General features: G+C 42.5%; 1 pseudogene; it reads right to left on the bottom strand.

The window, feature by feature from the left end:
* Nucleotides 1-2,792: 2,792 nt before the first annotated feature.
* The window catches only part of LOC122444308, a 34,234-nt pseudogene continuing 13,138 nt past the window's right edge, over nucleotides 2,793-23,888 (bottom strand).

Raw genomic sequence — 23,888 nt, 5'->3', positions numbered from 1 at the left:
ACAAATCCTGTTGGGATGACTCCTGGGCACATGCAATGCAAGGCCCTAATGCGTCCATCCGCTTTTCCTCTCATTTCACATTCTCTTGTTTGGTTTGAGCAATGTGTCCACAACTCTGACCTTTTGAGAAATCCTTGAACTTTGGGAACTGACCATGCTGCCCAGAAAGCTGTGGTTTGGCTGTTGATCAGTGCTGAGAAGGCTGTGTTGAGGGAGAGCTGTGATGAAATGCCAGGATGTGTACCAAAACTTCCTCTGAGGCTGTCATACTTAGGTTTTGTTAATTTTCTCCTGGTTTTAGAATGAGCTTCTCCTCTTTTTCCCTGGATCGTCTCATATTTGAAAATGTGCCAAATGAATAGACAAAGACACTCGTCTTCTTGGAGGTTTCTCATGTCACCCGTGTGATGACACTCATCTTTAAAGTCATATTTGATCTTGACTGGTATATTTCGTTATGGAACTTTTTCTTTTTGTAGGGCAATGCCACTTGTAAAATCTAAGGGTAAACTAAACGAGAAACAGAAATGCTAGTAAGTAAAAATCAGTTTAAAACAACCAGGGACCCTGTAATTATTTCACAGCGGTCATTTGGAAAGTAACTTTAAGCACATCTAATCTCAGGGCAAAACTTCTCATTTCTAGGTCCTTCCGAAAGCTGACTCATCTGTGAGCAAGAAGCATGTGAACTTGAAGTTCTCATCCAAAATCTTATCTGACTTTTTCTTGCTAAACAGTTGTCAAAATCACCTCCTAACAGAGGGCTGAGGGTGCCTTATGTCAATGCTTGATCATTTTAGCAGAATTCCCATATAAATTGAATATTTAGAAGGTAATTAGAACATTAAAAATATCTCGTGTACTTAAAATACCAGTAGGTCAACAATGAATTCTCGTGAACCTTTAACTGGTGGTTTGGGCAAAAAGTTTGTTCAGTGTTTCCTGTAAGCTGGCACTCAGTTCAGTGGCTCAGACGTGTCCGACTCTTTGTGACCCCATGGACTGCTGTACTCCAGGCTTCCCTGTCCATCACCAACTCCCAGAGCTTACTCAAACTCGTCCATCAAGTCGGTGATGCCATCCAGCCATCTCATCCTCTGTCATCCCCTTCTCCTCCCGCCTTCAATCCCTCCCAGCATCAGGGTCTTTTCCAATGAGTCAGTTCTTCACATCAGTGGCCAAAGTATTGGAGTTTCAGCTTCAGCATCAGTCCTTCCAATGAATATTCATGACTGATTTCCTTTAGGATGGACTGGTACTAGTAACACTTAATTGTCTTTAACTTCATTTGAAACAATTCTTTTAGATTGTATTGTGACAGCTGTCATATCAGTGTGCATTTAAAAAAAACAAAAATTGCTGAATTTTTGTGTAGCCATTTAAATTTTGAAGATAGAAGAAAAAAGCAACATTTTTGGCATATTATGCTTTATTATTTCAAGAAAGGTAAAAACACTACTGAAACACACAAAAAAAGATTTGGGCAGTGTATGCAAAAGGGGCTGTGACTGATAGAAAGTGTCAAAAGTGGTTTGTGAAGCTTCTGAAGCTTTCTCCTGGAGATTTCCCACTGGATGATGCTCCATGGCTAGGTAGACCAGTTGAAGTTGATAGCGATCAAATTGAGACATTAATTGAGAAAAATCAACATTATAACATGTGGAAGATAGCCGACAAATTCAAAATATCCAAATCAAGCATTGAAAATTATTTGCATCAGCTTGATTATGTTAATCACTTTGATGTTTGGGTTCCATGTAAGTTAAGCAGGAGTGGGGTGGGACCTTCTTGACTGTACTTCCGCACGTGATTCTCCATTTAAAAGTAAAGAAAACATTTCACTTTTAAAACATATTGTAATGGGTGATGAAAAGTGGATACTGTACAATAATATGGAATGGAAGAGATCATGGGGCAATTGAAATGAACCACCACACCAAAGGCAGGTCTTCATGATGTGCATATGGTGGAATTGGGAGTCCTCTATTATAAGCTCTTCTGGAAAACCAAATGATAAATTCCAGCAAGTACTGCTCCAAACTAGACCAACTGAAGGCAGCACTCGACAAAAAGCATCTGGAATTAGTAAACAGAAAATGCATAACCTTTTGTCAGAGAAGTGCAAGATCGCATGTTTCTTTGATGACCACGCTTTGTTACAACTGGGCTGGGAAGTTCTGATTCATTTGCCTGTTTGCCAGACATTGCACCTTCAGATTTCCATTTATTTCAGTCTTTACAAAGTTCTGTTAATGGAAAAATATTCCAATTCCCTAGAGGACTGTAAAAAACACCTGAAACTGTTCTTTGCTCAAAAATATAAAAAGTTTTGGGAAGATGGAATTATGAAGTTGCTTGAAAAATGGCAGAAGGTAGTAGAATAAAATTGTGAGTATATTGTTCAATAAAGTTCTTAGTGAAAATGAAAAATGTGTCTTTTATTTTTACTTATAAACTGAAGGAAATTTTTGGCCAACCCACAAACACTGTAAAAGAGAATGTTAAAATCAAGGTGAAAACCCCAAACCCTGAGAACTGATAATTTACATTTCCTGTATTTTAGCTTTTTTTGAGAATGGAAGAGAAATCTTCCAGATTTCAACAAACCATATGTTGATAGGATGAGACAAAGGATTAAGATTCATATCTTGGATCATTCCAGACAGGCATGTTAGATGGTGACTAGAGAGGAGATTAATTGCTAGCTGGATTTGAGCTCAGGCTTGGGCATGGAGGACACTGGTTTGGAAGTGTGAGGGGTTCCCTGAACTCTGGTGCAGTCTATGAGGGTTTCACTCAAGGAAGGGTATGATGTGGGCATAAAACCATTCTTCAGACAGTTGGAGATGGTCTCCTTTTAGAGCCAGGTACACCAGCTGTCCTGTATCTTCCATTGCCTTTAGCCCCAGGCAGTCCTCTGTGTATAGGGTGCTCTACTGTGAGGGAATGGTTTTCTTGGCTTGGCCACTTCTGTTAAATCCAAACTGCTCAGAATCCATGGGGTCCACAGTGGAATCATTGACGAATTTCACCATCCCAAACTTCTTCAGGGCCATGAGGTTTTTCTTGTAGGACTCATTGACACGTCTCTCATTAATATCTGCCCAGAAGATGCTGTGGTTGTGGTAGATGTCCTCCTTTATGGGGTTGTGCCAGTATTCTGCTTGCACCAGGCGTGCTTGCATAGCTTTGTCTGTAAGCCCAACATCCAGTGTTTTTCTATCAAGTCATAGATGTGAGAGCTCTCTCCCGGGCACGGAGGAAGTCTAAACACACCTTGATGCTGTCCCCCAGCTGAGATGAGATTGCTCATGGGAGGTGATGGACATCTCTGAGCCACTGCCCGTAGAAATTGGCCTCCCTGGGAGAATCCCATAGCATTGTAGCCTTGCTGAAACCTAGGATCTTTAGCAAGAATCTGGCGAATTGTTGTTACTTGGGAGCTGAGTTTCAAAAAGAAGCTGTTCACCACATCCTCTATCAGCGTCTTTCCAATCCCTAAAGATAAGATATAAATTTCAGGTATTTTCTCCTCAACCATTTTTTAAAATATCACCCATGCTTAAGGGATTACAACAGCTGTCTCCCGTCCCATGCCAGAAATAATGATCATAATGCATCTTACATTCTGATAGTTACAGAGACCACTTACCACTTTAGACCCATCAGTGGCAGTGGCACCAATGGGTCACAATGCCCTAGCACTAGGGGCGTGCAGGACCCCGGAAGGAAAACGAGAGCCGAGAGCCACCATCTTGACTCAATCACATGACCGCACTTTCAACAGCTTTGTTAAGAACATTTATTTCATTTTATCAGTGAGCAAGTTGGGGCTTAGGGAGAATTAAATGACCTGCCTTCTGGCCACTGGGTTAAAGAGAGGAGGTTCCTGTCTTGGCTCTCCATCTGTCGATCATCTTGTTAACCATTGGTCCTAAACCACGAGATCACCTCTAGCTCACCGTTGTAAATGAACAGTCTTTTCCAGTTGACCTCTGTAACTCTGAGCGCCCATTCTTTTGAATTGGAATCAGATTTTTTTTTTTTAATTTTAGATTTTATGATCAGGCCCAGTCACATTTAATTATTGTGCAGTATTTGCTAAAACAGAATTTCCCACCCACAGAATTTGTCAACCTCAATATGTAGAATCAGATTTTTGAAGGTGTCCTCAATCAACTTTGCCCTTTGAACTCAAAAGTGCTGCTGGGAGTAACTTTAAAATGGGTGCGGGGTGGGGGTGGGGGGTCGTGAATCAGCTGTCTGTAGTTCTAGCTGATTACACAGTCTTAAATGCTCATACTTTAAAAATACTGCATATATATTTTAAACTGGTAATATGCTGTACTTAGCACAAAATTCAAATGGCAGAAAAAAATATTAAGGAAAAGTGTACTCCCACCTTCACCCTTGAATGAGCCAGGTAACTGCTATCACCACAGATATTTTATGAAATGCTTTATTATTACTGCACAGTGATGAGAACCCTTTCCTTCTCCAGCCAGTCTGACTGTATGTTCTTTCCGATGGTAGACTACATGGTTCAAAAGTGGTAAGTGGTTTCTGTAACTATTAGAATGTAAGATCCATTATGATGATAAATTTCTAGTGCTTTTTAAAAGTCAATGTTGGGTGCTTTCTCAAAGAATTGTTTAGTGAAAACTTCTCCCCTTCAAATGCGACCATTTTACAGAACTTTGACCATTTTAGCAAAAGAAAAGTGATTCTGGTGAGTTGAGTGTCTAAAGCAGAGGTTCATTTAAAATTTGGTTTTCTTTCACTTTTTGGCCTGTTTTTTTTTGAATAGGCAATACATTCACATAAAATGTGAAATGCACAAAAGGATATACATTGAAAAGTTTCTCTCTGTTCCCAGCCACCACTAGAAACTCCCCAAATCATTGTTTTTGTATCACCTTCTTACATTTGCTTCCAAAAATATTTAAGGCTTATGTAAGCAAAGTCATACACACAAAAAATTATTTCTATATTATATATATTACATATCTGTCTGCTTATTTAAATCAAAGATGCTTGACCATATGTGTTCATCAAAATTACATGGGCAACTTTTAGATAATCCATGTGCCTGCACCCTGGAGGCCTTATTCACTATTTGTAACTGTTATTTTTAAAAATTTCCCTTGGATATTCTGGGGGGCTTCCCTGGATATGAACCACCAGCCTGAGATACAATCATTCAGACCTGTGGAACCCACCAGGAAGCTACTGGGCCCTTGCCCAGGCGACTTGGGCAGGAAAACAGCCGTGCGGGTCACTCTGTGAGCAATCGGTTCCACCACCCAGGGTTAAGGGCATCTGCAACCACTCAGCTGATAAGTCTAAAGGTAAATTGTCCCTTAAAAGGGACTGTCTCCAGATTAATAAAATCAGTGCTGCAATTACCTCTGTATAAATCACTTAGTTCTCTGGCCTGATTTTTTTAAATACACCCTACTTTTCCCCCTCTGATTTTTATAGTTATTCATCATACAAAACATAGAAAATATAGTAAAGCATAAAGAAAAAGAGGTACCCATAATTACATAGCCCAGAGATAACTACTGGGAACATTTGCTTTATTTTACTTAGTTTTTAAATTGTGCAAGTAATATATGGGCACTTCTGGATTTAAGCAAATCTACCCAGACATTATCTGTATGTATTTAGTATGTAACATTAATACCTAAAGGGTAAGGAAGGACTTAACCCACATACATTGTTACACCCAACAAAAATCTACAGTGATTACTTAATATCCAACCCATTCTGCATTGACTTTTCCCCAGATGGTCTCAAATTTCTTTTTAGAGTTCATTAGCAACACTGACAGATACTCTGCCAGTTTTTTCTCCCTGCTTCTCCCCAGGCGACTGTCTACAATACTTGAATACTGTGAAGTACACATAGCCTTTCCCTCTCTTGTGCTGTGTATTATGCTATGTCGCTTCCGTTATGTCTGACTCCTTGCACCCCCATGGACTGTAGCCCACCAGGTTCCGCTGTCCATGGGATTCTCCAAGCAGGAATCCTGGAGCGGAGTTGCCATGCACTCCTCCAGGGAATCTTCCCGACACAGGGATCAAACCTGCATCTCCGTTGGCAGGTGGGTCCTTAACCACTAGCGCCCCCTGGGAAGCCCTTCCCTCTCTTAACTTTGTATTTTATGCTGGTGTGTCTTACCTTGTAGCTTGGTTTAAATGGTTCCAAGACATTCCAGGATAGAAATGTTATAATGTAGCAATCAATTTCATAAAGATGGACTTTTAGGTTATCGCTAGTTTTTTATTATTATAAATAATACTACAGTAAGTATCTCTATTTCTTGAGAATAAGGCTCAAGATCCAAATTTACTGGGACAAAAAAGTCCTCACCCTTCTTTCTTTCCTTCCCCCAAGTGACAAGAATGGAGAGCTTAGAAGGAGCCATGCACTGCTCATCCCCTGCAACGTGGCCATCCTCTGCCTTAGAGTAAATGTTTAAAAATGTTTTTTATTTATTTATTTGGGTGTGCCGGGTCCCAGTTGCAGCATGTGACATCTTTCAGTTGTGACATGTGGTATCTTAGCTCCCTGACCAGGGACCAAAACCGGGCCACCCATATTGGGTGCATAGAGTCTCAGCAACTGGACCACCAGGGAAGTTCCTTATAGCTAAAATTTTTATAGCACACAAAGTAATTTCGTTCTTTATCCAGGGATACTTTACATCTCATTTGTCTTGGCAGGCTTACATTTTTTAAATGGAGCATTTTATCAAAACAATTGTAGATTTACATACAGTTGTGAGAAACACTATGCAGAGATCCCTTGTATATGTTCCCCCAAGGCTAAATTTAGCAAAACTATCATACAATATTACAACCAAGATGTTGATGTTGATACAATTCACCAATCTTATTCAGATTTTCCCACTTTTACTTGTACTCATGCATGTGTGTATTAAGTTTTATGCAATTTTATCACATATGTGGGGTGGTGTATCCACCACCATATTCAATACTGAATGGTTCCAATGCCACAGAGAATTTTCATATTGTCTTATTAGAATCATACACCCTCCCTTAACATTTTTAAAAGACTCTTGATAATATTCCAAACTACTTCCTGGAAAGGTATTAGCAGAATTGGATATCAGTCTAAAAATGTAATATATTACTGGAGAACAAAATTTTCACTGTCCTACCTTTATTTAACATAAAAGACTTTAACCGTCTTTTAATACATTTATTATCAACTTGAGTCTCAAAGAGTATTACAAATCCTTTCCTAGAGGATATAAGACAGGCAGTTCCTTCATTTCTTTGGATATTCAATTCTTCAAAACATTATTGTCAGCAAAAATCAAGTCACTGAGGCTGCCAAATGCAATAAGCATACAGACTTCTATCTTTAACAAACCTGATACTAACTTTATAGAAACTCTTCTCATGGTTTTGAGATAATAGTATTTTCCTTAATGGGGTTTTCTGGCTGAGGGCAGACTGGAAGACTGCGAACATTATTTCTAAAAGGGATTTGATCTAAATCAAAAGATATTTACCTTTTCTAAGTACAATTCAATGAAAAATCATTTTATTTTCTTTGAGTGGAGGTCACCTCTGGGAGGAGGGGCCCTCACAGTCTCTCTCCCTGAGAAAAGAGCTTACTCTTTCTGCTCGTTATTGGTCAGGGTAATCCAAGTCATCATTGCAGCAGGCTCCTTTTGTGGGGTCAGAATTCTTACTGGTCTACAGTGACTCAGTGGGATCTATCTTTTATTATAAGCTATCATTTCTCCTAAAGGCAGAGCACTGCTGAACTTGGAATTGAGAAGATTATAAACAACAATATAGGGATGAATTTGGACTAGAAGGAATGTAAAAAACAACACAGATGGGGATAGGTGGAATTAAAAGGGACTCTCCACAACAAACACATCAATACAGCATGGGAAGTTACTTGGGCCAGGAATGCACTTTAGGATAAATCATTCCTCAGTTAGCCTGGAAAAATGAAGACATACAATGCATAGAAGATGCAGTTTAGTTTTAGCCATGTAGTCATGCACATTTCAGATCTAGAAATCATATATGGAATATAAGCAAAGATCTGACTCTGAAAGACTCTCTCTCTTTCTCTCTCTCTCTTTATATATATATATATATATATATAAACATTAAATGCATATATCCCTTGCCCCAACTATTCTACTTTGGGGAGTTAATTCTCTTCATGTATTTGTAAACATATAAAAGTGACATTTGTATACGAGGGTATTGTTGCAGCATTGTTTATAATAAGAAAGCTCTTATTTATCAGTCAGCTCTGAATCCAAAGTATGTGAAATGATTACATGAAGTTTGGATTGTGATTTTTAGCGTCTTTCCATCCAGAGGCAGAACAGAATCTGATCCACTGTTCATTTTTATCTCCTGGACTCACACTGAACAAAGCTCTGAGCTTGGGCAAGTCACTTGATTGGTTCTTACTGAGAATCCTTTGAGGAGTTAGCTTCTCATTCTAAGAATAGCACATGGCCAGGAGTTGTGGTGTGCTTGACTGTCTTTTACATTGGAAGCCTGAGCAGGGAGGTTTGGGGAAATTTGCTGGTTGCTAGAGTGTTCTGTGAGCAGAGGAAGTGAGGGATGCGGAACTGTCCTCATCATTCCTTCCTTCTTACTCTTCCCTTAGGACCAGAAGCAAAAGGCCCCAAATCTACTTTATATAAAAGCCACACAAGGTGTTACAGCTTGGAACAGAAGTTCAGGCCTGAGTTCCTGGGATTCTGGACAGTCTTAAGCAGCATCTGTATTTCACAGTCTGTTTTAAAGACATTTAATTGCTCTCATAATTTGTGGTGTACTGAGTTTGGGGAAGAGCATTCCTGGAGGTCTAGAACTCCAGTGGAACACATGGAACACAACAAAATGAGGTATCAGTGAGAAATGTAACCATGGAATATTACTTGTCTCTGTCATAAGAAATATTTAGGGTCAACATGTAAGCACCGATTACTGAGGTAACTAAAAATTGTGAGAAAACCTCTCTTGGGAGGAAGGAATATGAGTTAAATCCTCATCTGTCATGACACAGTTTAAATGACATATAAACTGAACAATCATGAAAGACCAATTATGCTCAATTTTTAGGTAAGTAACTACAGGAGAAACAGCTAACTGACTTTAAAGGAGTGGTCTCTTTAAGTGGGGAGGTGGGGAGGACTCTGACTAGAATTATAAGCCTTCTGTTACTATTGGACTTGGTAAAAATTAAAAGTTAAAAATATATCTTTATCTACATATATAGAGCCAAAAGAATAAGGGTAGGCATACTGTCTGTAATTAATATTTGAAATATCCTTGAAATGTTAGAATTAAAGTTTTCAGGAAAAGAAAGATAAAAGTGAAGGATGTGAATTCTTGGATGAAATAAAGGAATCATTGCTTTCATCTAATCAAAGCTGGCCTGAAATTTTGCATCTTTATTTCTCTGTAATTTGTGGGCCTTCTGTGTTCTAGATCAGGACTTGGCAAACTTTTTCTGCAAAGGGCCTGACAGTAAATATTTTAGGTTTGACAGGTTACATGGTTTCTGTTGTGGCCACTCTTTATAGCATGAAAGCTGCCCTAGACAACGCATAAGTGAATGAGTGTGGCTGTGTTTCAGTATGAATTTATCTAAGGACACTGAAATTTGAATCTCATATAATTTTTATGTGAATATCTAATATTCACATATAATTTAATGCCCTTTTGGTTTTCCTTCAATAAAAATGTGGAAATCATTCTTAACTCCTGGATCTTACAAAAGCAGATGGTGGGCAGGATTTGGCCAGCAGGCTGTAATTTGCACATAGCTCCCTTCCTTGACACCATAGGTGCCACTGATGGGGACAACACGGATCTTCCCTACACAGCTTTGTTCCCTCAGGTCTCACTGTGTTGTGTGTTGAAATATAAAGATGAGTGAGACCACCCTCTGGGGAAGTCCCTGCTACAATTGGCCGGCTGTATCTGAAGCAAGACTTCAGTGACTGGACTAGTCACCTTAACAATGAAGGAAATCTTGAATGCAGAACCTCCAAGTAATCTTGGGCCAATAACATCAAAACATGTGATTAACAGTGGGCTATGGCACCATTTTGAGCCCCCACCCTTGTCCAGCCCCCCATTATGCTGTCCAGAGGCTCTGTGGGTCAAGGGGTCTCTGGGCTTGAACTCATGGTGAAATAATAATTTGGGGAATAATCATCACATTTGTGTTTTGCTAAGTTGTCCTATTCCCAGCCCCAAGAGTGGCATCATGCTTGGAAACTCATCTTCTCATGTGATTATAGTACCAGACCAAAAACTTTATAACTTTTCTCTTGTGATGGTGCTTTTAAAGATTTTGGCACATAATGAGCATTCAGTGAATGCTAGCTCATCACCATCATTCCCCAATTGCCTATAGTAGAACTTTCAAGCATCACAAAGTTTTAGGGTGGATGCCTCAGAGCTTATTCCTTGCAAGTCATTCATTTTATAGATGAAGAAACTGGAGGAGCTCGACTGACTTGTCCCGAGTCACACAACTGTTAGTGTCAAGGCTGATGACAAACTTTTCTCCTTGAACATCCCAGGGTGAGTATATCTGTTTGGAACTCTTTCAAAGGCTGGAAACTCTTCCAAACTCTTCAAAGTGAAGAGTGATATGGTTAAAGGAACATTTTCCAGGATCCCAAGGCAACTTAAGAGCAGCTCAATTCCATTGCTTAGCCTTCTCTAAAACTGTCAAGAGCAAAACTACAAAACTAAAGTAATCAAAATGGTGTGGTATTGGCACAAAAAACAATAGAGATCCTGGAAATAAGTCCTCACACCTGTGGTCAATCAATCTTCAACAAAGGAGGCAAGAATATACAATGGGGAAAAGAGTCTCTTCAGCCAGTGGTGTTGAGAAAGCTGGATAGATGCAAGTAAATAAACAAAGTTAGAACCCATCCTCACACTGTATACAAAAAATAAACTCAAAATGGTTTAAAGACTTATAAGGTATGACTCCATAAAACTCCTAGAAGAGAACACAGGCAAAACATTCTTTGACATAAATCATACCAGTGTTTTCTTAGGTTGGTCGCTTAAGGCAACAGAGATAAAAGCAAAAGTAAACAAAAAGGGCCTAATCAAATTTAAAAGTTTTTCCACAGCAAAGGAAACTATAAACAAAATGAAAAGACAGCCTATGAAATGGGAGAAAACATTTGTAAAAGAGGTTTCATTTCTAGGATATTCAAACAGCTCATAGAACTCAATAACAAAAAATAGCCCAATCAAAAAATGGGCTGAAGACTTAAATAGACATTTCTCCAAAGAAGATTTATAGATGGCCAACAAGCACATGAAAAGATGTCCATCACTGCTAATATTAGAGAAATACAAATCAAAATGACAGTGAGGTACCACCTCACACCAGTCAGAATGGCCATCTTTTAAAAGTCTACAAATAACACTTGCTGGAGAGGGTGTGGAGAAAAAGGAACTCTCCTGCACTGTTGATGGGAATGTTAACTGGTGCAGCCACTATGGAAAATAGTATGGATGTTCCTCAAAAGACTAAAAATAGAGTTGCCATATGATCCAGCAATCCCATTCCTGGGTATATATCTGGATGAAACTATGATTCAAAAGGACACATGTACCACTCTGTTCATAGCAGCACTATTTACAATAGCCAAGACATGGAAACAACCTAAATATCCATCGACAGATGAATGAAGAAGATGTGGTGTATCTACACAGTGGAATACTACTCAGCCATAAAAAGAATGAATAATGCCATTTGCAAGAACATGGATGGATCTAGAGATTATCATACCAAGTGAAGTAAGTCAAAAAGGAACGACACATACCATATTATATCACTTATACATGGAATCTAAAATATGACACAAGTGAACTTATCTATGAAACAAAAAGACCCACAGATATAAAAAACAGACTTGTGGCTGCCAAAGGGGAGGGAAGCTGGGAGATGAGGAGAGGGAAGCTGGGAGATGAGGGGAGGGAAGCTGGGAGATGAGGGGAGGGAAGCTGGGAGCTGGATCATTTGGGAGTTTGGGATTAACTATTGACAGATGCAAACTATTATATATAGATAATATGTAACAGCAAGGTCCTACTGTATAGCACAGGGAACTATATTATCCTGTAATAAACCATGGTGGAAAACAATATATATACACTGTTGTGTGTGTGGGTGTGCATGCATCTGCTTGCTCAGTCATGTCCAACTCTTTGAGACCTCATGGATTGTAGCCCACTGGGCTCCTCTGTCCATGGAATTCTCCAGGCAAGAATACTGGAGTGGGTTGCCATTTCCTTCTCCAGGGATCTTCCTGACCCAGAGACTGAACCTGTGTTTCTTGTGTTTCCTCCATTGGCAGGCAGATTCTTTACCATTGCGCCTCCTGGAAAGCCTATATATGTATGTGTGTGTGTGTATATATATTTTTATATACATATATATATATATATATATATATATAAAATGGAATCACTTTACTGTATAATAGAAACTAACACAACATTGCAAATCAATTATACTTCAATAAAATAAATTAAAAAATAAAACTCTCCAGAGGATAGCATAAATCACATAATAAATCATAAATCACATGAAAAGTGAAAGTTGCTCAGTTGTGTACGACTCTTTGTGACCCCATGGACCATATAGTCCATGGAATTCTCCAGGCCAGGATACTGGAGTGGGTAGCCATTCCCTTCTCCAGGGGATCTTCCCAACTCAGGGATCAAACCCAGGTCTCCCACAGTGCAGGTGGATTCTTTACGAGCTGAACCACAAGGGAACCCCATAAACAAAAATAAAATCTCTTGCCTTCATCTACCACATCCACAGTACTTTCAGTTGCACAAGAATACCCCTCCCTATAATTCAAGCTCTCCACAAGTATTGCTCCTTTCTCCCTCTTCTCTTTTTTTTTTTTTTTCTCCCTCTTCTCACTCACTCCTCCAGGAGAAAAGATCCTCCTTGTTTGGGAGGGGGAGGCAGAGGGGAAGTCTTTTGCTATTTGTAGGCTTGGTTTCGGCAGGTTGGCAGAGGAGCCAAGGCTGTGGACACTTTCATGATAAGACCCTATCACATCCTTAGAAAGGTAACTGGGGGTGAGAGGGAGTGATGATGGGTGGGGCATGTATGCCCAAAGTGGGACTTTTCCATCAAACATTCAAGGAAAAAACATTGACTTGCAAATGGTGAGACAATGATGAAAAGATGTTGAGAAAGTAAGACTGTAGGGTACAGAGAAGGTGGTCAAAGGGAGATACTTATTTCACATGCTGGGTCCCTTAGCAAATGACAAAAGGTTCAGTACCTTCCCCACCCATAGCTTAGGACTGGGCTACACCTCTGTACACCCTCCTAAATTCTCTCCCATCAGCTTTAGAGTTGGTGCTTCTAGATGAAGCCTTTCCCTGCCATACATGAGTATGTCTTGCTGGGTCTCTCGGTTCTGCTCCTTTGCCAAGTAAACTTGAGATTTGGATCCGGTCATCCTGGCTTACAGTCTTGTTGAGCTGGAGCACTTAGTGGCCAAGGAGGGATGAATATCCAGGACATCACCTGTGGCTAATCAGGGTGGGTCCTTCTCTCCAGTGATCCTGTGGGGGTGCTGACCATGCTGTGCTGGGTCCACGGAGGTCTATGGAGGGAATATGTGTTGAATTACTGCAGCTTGAATTACTGTTGAATTACTGTCTAGACTTTCTGGAGGATTTGGATGGAGTTGGAATCATACCGTCTATATTTCTCTGTTTCTGTCTATATGAAAGAAATATGAAGGACTGAATCACATCTACCCTTCCCAGAATATATACGTTTTCAAATAAGCACAGAAATGAAATTAAGGCCAACAAGCAGATGCACACATTCTGCAGATAAGTGAGTAATGAGCTTTTATCTAGTCTTGTAATTAAGGATTAAACTGTTCTATCCTCACACAAAACCTGCATGTCTCATCCGGAGTAATTATAAACTTCATCACCATCATGACTGAGACAGGGCTCCTTCCATCCAGGGAGAGAGGCTTACAGATCACCAGTTTCTATTCCACATGGCAGGTGTGCAAGAGCTAGGACTGTCTCCTGGTCAGTCAGTCCAACTCCCTACTAAACTGAGGTTGTTAAGCGGTTGGCCTTGTGGAGGCAACAGTCCCCCAGGTGCGCACAGAGTAAAGAGAAGATGGGTTCAAGGCGTGCGTAGCAATCTGAGCAAGGAACATGTATCATATGCGCCCACTATGTTCATTTCTTCATCCATTCAACAAACCTTTAACGAAGTTAAACGTTTGTTTATGACCTATGCCCCAGGCGTGGGTCTAGACTCCAGGGGTAGAGCAGAAAAGAAAGCAAATTTCTACCTTTTGTGGAGGATATCTTCCAGTGGGAAGAGAAAGAATGCAAACAGCTGACACAGGGTATGTCTTAGGGCTGAGTGAGAAGGGCAGGGGAGGGAGAGTGATGAGAAGATTGGGGTAAGGGTCCAGGGAGATCTTTCCAAATCAGTGGCAACCGAACAGAGTGAAGGGAGAGTGACAGATAAGAGGGTCCCTGGGGGGAGAGACTTGGCGGGAGCTGGAGTGCCAGGGCCTGAGCTGGGGGTGCATTTGCTTTTGGTGTATTTGAGCAACAGAGGATGAGACAAAGAATGAGATGGTTGGATGGCATCACTGATTCAATGGACATGAACTTGGGCACACCCTGGGAGATGGTGAAGGACAGGGAAGCCTGGCGTGCTGCAGTCCATGGGGTCGCAAGAGTCAGACACAGCTGAGTGACTAAACACCACCACCAACGATGAAGCAGTGTGTCTGTAGTCCAGGGAGAGGGGGGAGGTGGGGTCGGTCTGAGGGCCACTTAGGACTTTGACCAAGTAAGATGAGAGCCCTTGGAGAGGGTTGAGCAGTGAAGTGACCAGATCTGACATAGGCTTTACAGGGGGCAGGGCTGTTCTGGGGAGAATGGATGGAGGGGGAAAGCCGGGTGTAGCTGGTGGCTTATCAGCTGTTGGTTTCCAATGGTGGTTTGCACCAGGGTGGTTTTGGTGGGGTGTGAAAAGTGGAAGATTATGGATAATTTTAAGGGGGAAACCCAGAGCACCTGTTGACAGGCTGCCTGCGAGATGTGAGAAAAGAGAAGGTACCAAGGACGACTTTAAGATTGTTATCCTGAGCTCCTGGGAGAATGGAGTTCCAGCTGAGGCTCTAGAAGGGATACAGCTAAGTGAGGCTGAGCCAAGGGCTAGGGGCACGGAAGCAAGAAAAACTGGACTGTAATTGTTGATGAATTTGCCTGTTTGTTTTAATGAAGAGGAGGTTGTGACTGGTAGGCAGATATGCCTGGTTTGGTTCTCATAGTATTTATTAAATAACTGAATAAATAACTGGATTCACTGCTAAGGTTTAAAACTCGTGGCATTTGATATAAAAATCTGGATTTCCTGCTCTTTTAGAAAAGTGGCAGTTCTGGCAACCCAGGTAACAGCTGATTGGCCTCGAATGACAGCTGGTTCCTCTGGCAAGGAGTGCCCTGTTCAGTGGAAAATCATGCCCCCTCTTCCCTATTATCTTACCATTGAGGCTACCTGTCCTGGGCCCAGTCTCCTCATCTGAAAGTAGGAATAACAGTAGTACCTACCTCCTGGGGTCGTTAGGAAAATTGACTGAGATAATTCATGTGAAACAGTAGCATAGTATCTATTAAATAGGCAAAAAACACTTGCTATTATTACTGTTATTACTATCATTATTATTATTAGCTGTCTGGTCTTACAGGGCTTTGAGTGTTCAGAAAGCTGGAAGGGAATTCTGACAGGAGCTGAGGGGTGAGTGAAGCTTCCCTTCATAAATGACAGCAGCAATCACAAAGCAGGATGGGAGGCGACACAGCTCCCAGACACTGAGGAAACAGTGTCCGCGCAGGTGCTATCGGCCCCACAGATCAGGGTTCATCACTCTTCTTCCGCAGAGCTCGGCACGGTGGCCTGGATCACCCGGTGACTCATCTAAGAGCCCCATGAGTTTGCCCAGCTTGCGGCATCACAAATTACATTTGCAGCCTGCTTATCAGGCAAGCTAGGAAATTAAACCTAAACGGCTATGGTGTTGCTAAGTAATATGGCTGCGTACACAGACACCCGAGGCTCAGACTGTCACAGCCCCATTAAAGCATCATTTCCCACTGTGGCTAATAAGGTTTGAAACCTTCAAAGGAAACCTGCTGTTCTTTTTTAAGGTCAGAAAATGGGGTAACTTGGTTATAAGCAAGGGATAGAATTTCCCTTCCTAGATGCTAGGGGTGTGCACATGTGTGTGTGTAGTGTTCAAGATACCAGTCTCATGGCTGATTGAGGCAGAGAGTGGGGGGATATCAGAGACAACCATCTTGTCCTCAGGACCCCTCTGCTCTGGACCATGAGTGTGCTGTGGGCTAAGTCGCTTCAGCCATGTCCGATTCTTTGCAACCCTCTGTCCATCAGATTCTCCAGGCAAGAAAACTAGAGTGGGTTGCGTGCCCTTCTCCAGGGGATCTTCCTGACCCAGGGGTTGAACCCATGTCTCTTGTGTCTCCTGAACTGGCAGGTGAGTTCCTTACCACTAGTGCCACCTGGGCCAAGGGAGCCAGGGCAAATCCACCTCTGTGTCTGGCACCTGGACCCCCGCAAGTGTTTTCACAGTGGCTGTTGGCTTCCCTCTGCCTGGGAATACTTCTCCGTGGATGATGGGAGCATTCCTGGTGATTTCTCCCTCAGGGCAGTTTCTTCTTTAGGGGGTTTTTCTCTTTCTGCAACGGGGCCCTTGAGCCCGGAGTGGGATCCTGGCCCTTGGGATGCTTGGGCAGCTGAGCCGGACCAGGGTTTCCTTTCTCCACTACTCTCCAGTCAAAACATCTGTGTCCGGTTCAGGGTTTGTCTTCTTCTGGACTCACCAGGTTGAGAGCTTGAGGGCACAGCTTCAGAGCGAAGCCAAAGCTCCATGGCTGCCTTAGTTTACCAGGGAGGGACTTAGGGTGAGTTCCATGGCTGCCTTAGTTTACCAGGGAGGGACTTAGGGTGAGTATCTTCACCCCTGTGCAGCTCTTCTGAGACCCCATAGTTTCCTGGGGACAGGGGAGCTCTCCAACACATCTGGGTCATGTGGTCAGGGGCCTGGGGCAGCTGGAGCCTTTGGGCCCTCCCCAGCTCCATTCTCTGGGAGGACTCCCTTCATCTGCTCTGATTGAGACTCCTGGGATGGGGTCAGTCAGTCAGTTTAGTCGCTCAGTCATGTCCGACTCTTTGTGACCCCATGGACTGCAGCACGCCAGGCTTCCCTATCCATCACCAACTCCTGGAGCTTGCTCAAACTTATGTCCACTGAGTCAGTGAAGCCACCCAACCATCTCATCTTCTGTCGTCCCCTTCTCCTCCTGCCTTCAATCTTTTCCCAGCATCAGGGTCTTTTCCAATGAGTCAGTTCTTCGCATCAGATGGTCAAAGTATTGGAGCTTCAGCTTCAACATCAGTCCTTCCAATGAACATTCCACATTCCTCTTGAACTCCACAGTTCTTCTTGGAGACTCATTGAGATAGCCTGGGCCTCACAGGACTTCTGGTTGCTGAGAAGCAGGTGGGGTTCATAGGCCCCCTGGAGAGAGATGCGTGCCTCTCAGAGGATGCAGCCAGATCTAAGCTCCATCCTGCCCTCACTCTTGATAATCTGGCTTAGCCTGTCCTGTCTTTACCAAACAGAGGCAAGTGGAATGCCAAATTCCTTCTGGCGTTTGTTGTGTGATATGAGACTTGGCTGTGCCCAGAGGGGCAAAGACTTTCAGATTTGGAATCAATTGAACTTTCCATAAGGATGCATTCTTTCCACCTTTGGGGCCAGCTGCAGGCTTGGAGCCATCTCCCTGGGGAAGAGCTGTGTTCCTCTAGAACCAGATGGCCCTTGGGGACTACCTGCGCTGGTCATTGGTCTGATGATGTTTCTGACACCCCCATCCCCCCTCACATATCACACCAAGAAGCACTTCATGAAACAGGTCTAATTTCAGGTCAGCCTTTTATCAAATACTTTAGATATTGACTTTCAATTGTTAACCACCAGTACATCCCATTTTGTAGTGCTTTGCAAACCTGGTGTAGCTGTGAACTGTGATTTGGTTCATAGAAATGTACCATGGTGCTTGGGTTTCATTGGTTAGTTCTCATGTAACGATTTTGCCAACTGTTTTCACTACTAATTGGCTACTTAATAAGTCAAGTCAAGAGGTACCTGATTTCTATCTCCTTTTCCACTATTCCTAGGGAAGAAAATTCTGATCGTATTTAAACAGCACCCATTTTCTTTCTCTGGAGAGTGAACACCTGCCGGGTTGAATAAGTGCCTTTTCTTGGATGGTTCCTTTATGCTTTCTGTTGTTCCTGATGCTGGAAAGACTTCCAAAGTGTGATTTAGCTCCAAGCTAAGTGTCTCCACGGCTCTGCTGACCTTCTTCTGGATGATCGGTGACTTGCTAAGCACATACATCTGCCTGTCTATGTACTTGCCCATTTCTGAGATCTTCAACTGCAACTGAATTTCCTGGACTGGTATTAAGGACAAGGGGTAGGGACTGGCGGCCACTGCCCCGTCTGGCAGTGTCCCCGGACAGGACAAGAACAGTTTTTGATCATCTCAATTTTCCCAAGGCCTTCAAGTCACTACTCTCACCTGTGGATAGCAGCATGCTGGTGGAGCAGCCTTGCATTCTCGAGACAGTCCCACCTCATCTAGAACCTTTTCTATCATTATCTCTGTTGGAATATCCTGGCCAGGTCTAGGGTACCCACGACTTCTTCCTTTCCTTCAAAGAGAAAATGGTAAGAGTCCTAAAAATGGTGATGTACCTAATATCATCTTCAACATAACAGTGAAAACCTTTTACAAAATTCAGATTATAAGCTATTGCATAGTCATGGTGGGAAATGCTGAAAAAATAGAGAAGTACTACAAAAATGTAAAAATTACCCATGCATGTGCGCTTCATCATGTCCTATTCTTTGTGACACTAGAGTCCTCTGTCCATAGGATTCTCCAGGCAAGAATATTGGAAAGGGTTGCCATGCCCTCCTCTAGGGGATCTTCCCGACCCAGGGATTGAACCTATGTCTCATGTCTCCTGCAATGGCAGGCAGATTATTTACCACTAACGCCACCTGGGAAGCCCCATAACCCAATGTTAACCCATTAGGTAACCAATAATAACTTTTTCAAATATCTATCACAGACTCAGAATATGTATATATGTATATGTATATACACACATACATATATATACTCACACGTAGGTATATATATATATAGTTGTTGTTCAGTCGCTCAGTCGTGTCCAACTCTTTGCGACCCCATGGACTGCAGCATACCAGCCTTCCCTGTCCTTCACCATCTCCTGGAGCTTGCTCAAACTCATGTTCATAGAGTCTGTGATGCCATCCAACCATCTTGTCCTCTGTAGTTCCTTTCTCCTCCTGCCTTCAATCTTTCCCAGCATCAGGTCTTTTCTAATGAGTCGGCTCTTCGCATCGGGTGCCAAAGTATTGGAACTTTAGCTTCAGCATTAGTCCTTCCAATGAATATTCAGGATTGATTTCCTTTAGGATTGACTGGTTTGCTCTCCTTTATGTATAATTTTAAACAATGGGATCATACTATCTTGTATCTGCTTTTCCCATTTAACATTGTAATATAAACACTTTCGGATGTCATCAAATTACTTTACATCATCATCATTCATTCATGAGATGAACACATTCTGATTTATTTAACCAGTTACATGAATTTTAAGTTGATTCCTATATATGTATTTGCCATTATAATCATTGCTGTAATGAACATCCTTGAGGTTTCCTCTTTATGTCAAGGTTTAGCACATTTTAAAAGACTTTGATTGATATTCCTAAATTATGTTCCTGAAAGTACATATTCCCAACCAGCTGTGTATAGATGCTTTTTTACTGCCATTTAAAATATACTTGTCAATTTTATAGGTGAAAAATGAGCATCTGCTTGTTAATTTTAATATCTCGGATTCTGCGAGGTTAAACACTCTCCTTGTGGTTAATTGGCTGGCAGAGAAATCTTGTGCTCCTTTGCTCCCAGAAGATGAAATTTAAGTGTCATTAGTTATCACTTAGCAAGATGAAATTGGGGCGTGCTGCCAGGGAGCTGAGGGCACTTAAAGTAGTTGCTATTAGCCTTCAGAGCCTAAAACCAATCTTCCTAAGTGTCTGTTTTCAATCATCTTGGGCCTCTTAATCTGAGGGCAGAACTGGATGGAGCATGATATGGGATGCAAGGGGCTTGGGGTGGTCTTGGGATGCAGGCAGGTTGCCTGGATAACCAATAGGTTGGTTTTCTATACTTCCAGTCTTTCCCCTTCTTATTCTCCTCATTCAGGCAGAAAATCATATGTCAAAAACCTTTCATTGTGTTTTGAGGTGTCTGTTCCTTTAACGATGGGGTAACTAGGGTGTTTGCAGTCAGGATTGATATTTTGAATCTGAGGTTGGTGGTTACTCTGTCAAGTATTTAATAGGTAGTTTAGCATAGCTGTGTATAGATATCAGGGTTCTAGTATTTCTAGGTATGCAGGTCAGCAGGCCCAGGTAAGAGGAGAGGTCAGATTAAAGGCAGAAGGAGAAGGGGATGACAGAGGATGAGATGGTTGGATGGCATCACTGACTCAATGGACATGAGTTTGAGCAGACTTCTGGAGGTGGTGAAGGACAGGAAAGCCTAGGGTGCTGCAGTCCATGGGGTCACAAAGAGTGGGACACGACTGTGCAACTGAAGAACAGCAACATTGTGGGAATGAGATGTGCTCTGAATCAGATCTATAATCTGGAACATGTAACATGCAATGTGCGGGGAGAATCAGGAGTCCTGGGGCAGTGTGACTGGGCTTGGGGGAAAAGCAGATGCTCTGGGCTCCTTTCAGGATACAAAAATGACTTTAGTGCAGCTCATTCCAGGGATGAATCTGGATGACAAAATCATGAGGTGTTTTGCCCCTGGTTCTGATAACTTGAGTTTATGAGGAGAAAAGCCATGGCTCTGGCACAGGCCTGGGAGGGAGGGAAGTCTGAGGGGCCACTGGCTTCCCTCCAGCCCAAGCAGGTGGTGTGAGCTGCTCTGGTGATGGCTGGGCTAGAATGGCCCCTCCATCATCCCAAACTGGCATGTGCTCCCAGAAGAGCAGCCGAGGTGTGAGAGAAACTGCATCATTACCCAGAATATGGGAAGGAGGATGGAGGTTTTCATGTGTAATTTCCTGTCTTTGGAATCCAATATAGTCATAAATAAGCTCGGAGAGGCAACCGGTAGAAGAACTAAACATGAATGCCTCTAGTTTCGGAGGCGCTGGAAACTGAGAGGAATTCAAACTGCATCTTTCACGTTGGGTTATGCGTCTAAAGTATCAGTAACTTGGCCAAAGCTAACTGTAGTCGGCTGACATAAAGGACCCCGCAAGATGACATAATGCCAGGAGACTTTTCACAATGGGAAAAGCATGTTTGGCATAGGTGAGCTCTGAACACTCCTGAGGCGCTAATCCTGGACTGCGCCCAGTTCTCTGAGAGTTAGCGGCAAAGAGTATCAGAGCATCGTGCGGGGGATGTAGGGGGGAAGAGACTGGGGGTCTCTTGGTGCTGAGTGCACAGAGGAGTTTGAGAGGGTGAGTGGCACCCATGGTTAGCTCCCCATGGAGAGAACTGCCTCCTGGAAGGCATTTGGCCAAACTTAGCGCTGTGCCAGCGTTTATTACCAATCACTGTGAAACTGTTTGTGTTTTTCGTGGGACTTTCTTATAGATCCGACTTGATCTTCTGAATATAAAATATTTTCCACAGGTTTTTAAAATTTTTCAGTCACTATTTGACCATGTGCTCAGCCCGCCATGGGAGGGTGTTTTTATAACACGTGTGTAGACAAAGGTACGAGTGTTTTCCAAGTCATGGTAGTGGATGTTCGAGGAGTCAGGCATGGACCCCCAGTCCTGATGGGGGCCGTGTACACAGCAGAGTGAAGATCACAGAGTCAGACCACAGTAGATGTCACTGGGGCTCAGCTTCCTCTCCACTTCAGAGGCGCTGAGGCCTCGTTTCCTACCCCAGGATCTCTGTGTAACTAGAAGGGAGCTCCTTTCACTTTCAACTTTCAAAGAGTTGCTATCTTTGCTGCATGATTTTTGGGGCAGGTTATTTAAGCTCTCCAGGCCTTAGTTTCCATTTATAAAATGAAATAATAATAGTATCCATCTTAAGGAATTGTGTGAAGATTAACTGAGTTAATACCTTAAAAAAAAAAAGAGCACTTAACTCAGGGAGTTTGCACTCAATTCTTATTATGATGACAATGATGACAACCATGAATATTGGATTTCACAGATGGAGGCAGCCTAGGATTCTTAGACAGTCTAAGGATCTCCTTAGGTCTAGGATCTCACAGTCTAAGGATCTTCCTGGCCTCCAAGCAAGGTTCCAACAAATACTCATGTTACACCTTCATGGCCTTGCCAGGGACATGGTGAAGAGTCTAAGGGGAAAGGGCTATTGTTTTATCTTCCTCTGGAAGGGGCTAATGGAAAAATAACCAAGACTGTGAATTCAGGAAATAAAAGGTCAAAATGGGAAACCTGATCTTGAGGATTTCATTAATCTCTTCAACTACTTTGAAGGCAGCCGAGAAGTGACTTCTCACATGGGACCCCAAGAATTGAAAAAGCAGATGCTGTCCTCTAACTCTTGGCTCTACTACTTATCAGCTGTGTGAACTTGGGCTGGTTGCTTAACCTCTTTGAGATTCAATTTCCTCATTCACAAAATAGGAATAATACATTATAGGTTGTTGGAATTACTGAATCAGATGATATCTGTAGAGTTCTTGGAACCTGGTTAGGGCTCAATAAAAGTCAGTTTTCATGCCTGTTGTTATGTTTATTTTAAATACTTATTATTATAAGCTACTTAGCTTACAATCAACAACTTGGGAACTGGTTACTTTCAGAGCAGGGTTTGTCCAGTGATGGTCCTCCTTCTCACCCTGAAAGATGTTAACACTCAGGGGAGTTCCCCTACCCTGACAGGTCTGACCCTCTGAGCTTGGTGGTGGTCCACGTGAAGGTGGGGAGAAGGTACTCTCCCCACCTGGTTGTATGAGGGCTGGGTCAAAGTCATCCTGCCTCTGCTTGGGTCAGAAGTGGGGTATGGCTCATGGCTCCTGTTGGGTGATAGGGGCTTCTGAGGATTTCAGGGGTGATCAGACTCAGATCTTCCTCATCACTGGCTCCTTCTGCTGGGAAAAATACATAGGAGTAGAATGGCAGGAATACGTGGTAGACATGTGCTTAACTTTGTAAGAAACCACCAACTATTTTCCAACCAGGTTATCCCATTCAATGTCCCCACCTGTTTGGTTGTACAGACACGTGGGTCACATTTTCCAGTCTTCCCCATATATCAAAGTCAGTTCTTTTCAAACTTAGAAAAAATATATATACATTCAAACTTTGTGTATATATATATGTGAAGCAGAAATTAAAAAGTGAAAAAGGTCATACCTATAACCCTCAATAAATAAAGCAGATAAGGAGATAGAAGCTTTGGCTGAAGAGTTGGGGAGGTGCTTGGAGCCGGAAGGTTTCTGTTGCCTCGGGGGCCCAGGGGAGCCCAGAGTGATGACCCTGCTCTAGGCACATGCTTGAGTCAGCTTTCATCAGATCCAACTTTCAGTTGAGTTCTGAGTCGGCCACAGTAGGAGTGATACTGGCCAGGCCTGGGCTGCCCGCATCTCTCTGCCCGCCATGCCCAGAGTTCTCCGTGGGGCCCCC

This window comes from Cervus canadensis, chromosome 6 (genome assembly GCF_019320065.1).
Source record: "Cervus canadensis isolate Bull #8, Minnesota chromosome 6, ASM1932006v1, whole genome shotgun sequence".
Lineage (NCBI taxonomy): Eukaryota > Metazoa > Chordata > Mammalia > Artiodactyla > Cervidae > Cervus > Cervus canadensis.
The sequence above is the reverse complement of the archived record's forward strand: the minus strand, read 5'-3'. Positions and strand labels throughout refer to the sequence as shown.